Here is a 4,311-nt window from a genome sequence, read left to right as displayed (position 1 = left end):
AAAGTTGGTCAGCAGCAGGAAGCATGAAGTGCTCTAAAACTTCCTGGTAGACGGCTGCGTTGACCTTGGACCTCAGAAAACACAGTGGACCCACACCAGCAGATGACATGGCACCCCAAACCATCACTGACTGTGGAAACTACACTGGACTTCAAGCAACATGGATTCTGTGCCTCTCCTCTCTTCCTCCAGACTCTGGGACCTTGATTCCAAAGGAAATGCAAAATTTACTTTCATCAGAGAACATAACTTTGGACCACTCAGCAGCAGTCCAGTCCTTTTTGTCTTTGCGAGACGCTTCTGACGCTGTGTCTTGTTCAAGAGTGGCTTGACACAAGGAATGCGACAGCTGAAACCCATGTCTTGCATACGTCTGTGCGTGGTGGTTCTTGAAGCACTGACTCCAGCTGCAGTCCACTCTTTGTGAATCTCCCCCACATTTTTGAATGGGTTTTGTTTCACAATCCTCTCCAGGGTGTGGTTATCCCTATTGCTTGTACACTTCTTTCCTACCACATCTTTTCCTTCCCTTCGCCTCTCTATTAATGTGCGTGGACACAGAGCTTGCCCTCCTTGTACAAGGTGTCAATGGTCATCTTTTGGACAGCTGTCAAGTCAGCAGTCTTCCCCATTATTGTGTAGCCTACAGAACTAGACTGAGAGACCATTTAAAGGCCTTTGTTTAGTTTAGTCTTCCTTCCTCTTTTGTCATGTTCACAGGGAGAGAACGGAAAATTGGCCAAATAGAAATGTGTCAAGAAGTTGGTGAAGTTACTGATTGGTGCAGGCACGTTTTAGGCTCATTTGATAATCTGTAGCTTGTTTTTGGGGGGGGTTTAGCTCAAGTTACTTTTTTTTTGAACAGTGCACATTTGTTTCTTCTGTATTTTAATTGCATTACAGGTTTTCTTATTGTGCAAATAAACCTTTCTCAAAGCATTTTCATTTGTTAGTTAACTTTTCTTTTTGCAAGTAGCAAAACAGTAGAGTGGACAAAATCAGCCATTTCAAAAAGGACATGTCCCCAAGTTTAAAAGAGCTTCTGGTTATGTGAGAGGAGGCATGTCCTGCAAGTACATCTGCAGTATCCTATTAATGTATCATTTTCATACAGTTACAATGTTACCTTTGGAGACAGATTGCACAAAAGACCCTCAACAAATAACCAAAGCTTTACAAGTTATGTTCATTTTTGCAATTCTTCAGGGTTAATGCTATACTAAAGTGTGATATTTTCACTCTGTGTTCACCAGCAAGGCTTCATAAATAATAATATTTAAATGTCATTCAAATACCTGGGCATAACAATTGGTACCAATTTCATTGATAGAGAAAATCCTTCTTCACAGACACTGTCTCACATTGTTTTGTCTTTTATATCATCAGCATCACCCTGAGGGCAGTGATAAATGGTCAAGGCTTTCCCATTGGTGTGAGGAAGAATACAGAGGAAGCCAAGGAGGATGCAGCTAAAAACACCCTAAAGGAGAAGGAAAACCCGCGACCAGTGGTAAGATTATATCATCTTTACACTCCCACTTTACTACAGAAATGATACATGGTGTGACACTTTACATTATGCATTTATTACTCATTACTTCTTTAAAGCTCCAACAGTATATAACCACTGGCTGTGAGCACAGCTGCTCTGTGTCGCTGTGGTGGCTGAAGCTCAAGTTCAAATCCAAAAACTTTATTGTCTATCCCATTATTATAGAAAATTATCTTATCTCTGGCTGTGGATGTGGTTATTGTTCGGCTGCATTGGTGGTTGTATCTATGATGCTTTGAATATTGCTGTGGTAGCTGTACCAGTCTTTTTTTTTTTTTTTCCACTGCTCCTTTTAATATGAGCCAATAAAAGCATTGCAAAACCACACACTTGAACCTGCGGTCCTTCTATCAGATATGACTGATGTGCTACTAATATACCACAGGAGTTCAGGAATGCAGTAGCTTTAATGCAATGCTGAGACAGCACAACCATGTTAATTCACTGCACACATACAACCCTTGTATTAGGGCTGGACAATAAAACAATAACAATAATTATCGCGATATAATCTTTTTCAATAACAAGATAAAAAATGTTCAATAAATATTCAATAAATGTTTGATTTTGGCCATATCGTCCAGCCCTACCTTGTATGTAATTAGTGTTACATCCATTATAAACTAATGTGTCACAGCCATAATAATAAGAACCAAAGCACAGCCATGGCTATAGTCATAATAACAACTACAGTCTGTCTCAGTCTCGACAGCAGTTGCTGAAAGAGCTAGGTTAACCAGCTCTGCTAGTTATCTATCCAGCTGCAATGATACAGACGTGCGCATGAGCCAGCCACAGCTGAAGGTAAAACTTATTGCAAGGTAATGCAGAGAAGAAAATCTCACTATGACCTTTCAAGCGCTCTCTACGGGTATGTGTTTGATTGTGTATAACTGCAAGACAGCGTACAGAGCATGATTCACTGGTTTCTTTATCCTAATAGATGATGGTGGTGGTGGCTAAAACGTGTATATTTGCTGTTTTTTTGACAGACAGGAACTGCTCAAAAAATCGTTCTGCTCGAGTTCATCAGAAAAGTCACTGAACCGATCAGCAAGACGGCGGCCGTGAGGCTTGCCACAGTACAAGCAGTGTTCTCGTTAATTTTTGCGTTATTTGTTTGAGGTGTCGTGCTTGATCCAGAACACTCGCTCGGAGCTCTTAAACCTCAGATACACTTCTCATAGTGATCTGGGTCCATCCACGTCCCTGATGGAGAAATTACGGGAACTAAACATATCAAGCCTTTCAACATCATGGCTGCCGACCAAAAAAAGCCGGCGCTCAGGAACCTTTGCTAGGTTCAGGAGACATCGGCCACCGCTTCCAGCCCTCTTGTGAGAACGTGAGATCTCTTCGGCACAAAATGGACGAACTTCAACTTATGTTACAAACCAACAAAGACGATAACACCTCCAGGCTTCACATTACATCGTGCTGACAGATCGCTCGTCCGATGCTGGTCCCCTGAGGCTGTCGAAAAACTCCGCGGTTGTTTCGCATGCACAGATTGGGAGGTTTTCCAGGCTGCAGGTGATCTCCATGATGTCACGGACGTAATAACGTCATATGTAAACTATACACTACAATAACAATAAACCGTGGTTTAACAGAGACATTAAACAATTAAGAAGTGAGAAAAATTCAGCTCACCTATCAGGAAACAAAGAACAATATATGGCTGCCAAATACAATACTGACAGTAACTTTAGATTCTTCTGTATTATCCCTGGGGAGATTTTAACCATTAATGGGATTTCATTTTTGGTACTCAAGCATTGAAAAATGGGACATCTCGGTATGTTATCGCTCTTCATGGCTGCTTCAAAGAAAAAATTAACCCATGTTGGTCAGTTTTGCCCATTTTCAGTTCTGAAGTAATATAATATCTCCAAACAAAAACATCTTCAGATATCTTTATTAATTAGTGGATTCATTACATTCAGTAACTTTATGAGCATAACCGATTATGTGAAATATATATAGTGATTTAAGCAGAGTAAATCAGCTGCCTCAAGCCCATTGTTTATGTGTTCTTGTTTTACGACAAAAGACCCAGAAGACTTATGACCGAAAAGTTGATATATTTGCTTTGGGGTTCTTTGGAGATTTTCCAGTGGCCATGAAAAGAGTAAGGTAAGTTTAGTCACAATCCAAAATTAGTTTTTCATTACCAATAACCTGTTTATTTTGTTTTTCTAGGTACCAGACACTTTTATCACATTAATATAACTGAGAAAGTTATCAGGTGTGTCAAACCAGTTACATGTTCTTTCTCCTTTTTTTTTTTTTTTATCTCTGCATGTCTTCCAGGTTTGGGACGGAATCAGAGGACAGAAATTTCCTCAAGGGTTTTCAGGCAGTTTTCCCCATCAGGTACATAACTGTGTACATTTTGTCAATGTACTTGCAATGTGGATCATTCAGTATGTTTACATGCAATTCAGTAATGAGGTTGCTCAGAGAAACTGAGTTACAGAGGTAGAACATGTGTATGTGAATGAAAATCTTATGTATAAAACCGTGTGTATGTACACCCGCAGGGAGCTTTCACTTTATAAATCACACTCCACTTGGAAATGTGCACAAGTGGATCAGTCTCAGAAAATACATATTGTTTGATGCAACAAGTTTAATTGTTAATTATTCCCAAAAGGGGCTTCAGGCAAAAAGGTAAACATTACATATTGTTGTTCATATCAAACGCACACCCGTCTAATTGGCAGTTGTCAGAAATCCCACAGTGGTGATAGCCTACT

The sequence above is a fragment of the Micropterus dolomieu genome, linkage group LG15, assembly GCF_021292245.1.
Source record: "Micropterus dolomieu isolate WLL.071019.BEF.003 ecotype Adirondacks linkage group LG15, ASM2129224v1, whole genome shotgun sequence".
Lineage (NCBI taxonomy): Eukaryota > Metazoa > Chordata > Actinopteri > Centrarchiformes > Centrarchidae > Micropterus > Micropterus dolomieu.
Note: the sequence above shows the minus strand (reverse complement) of the source record.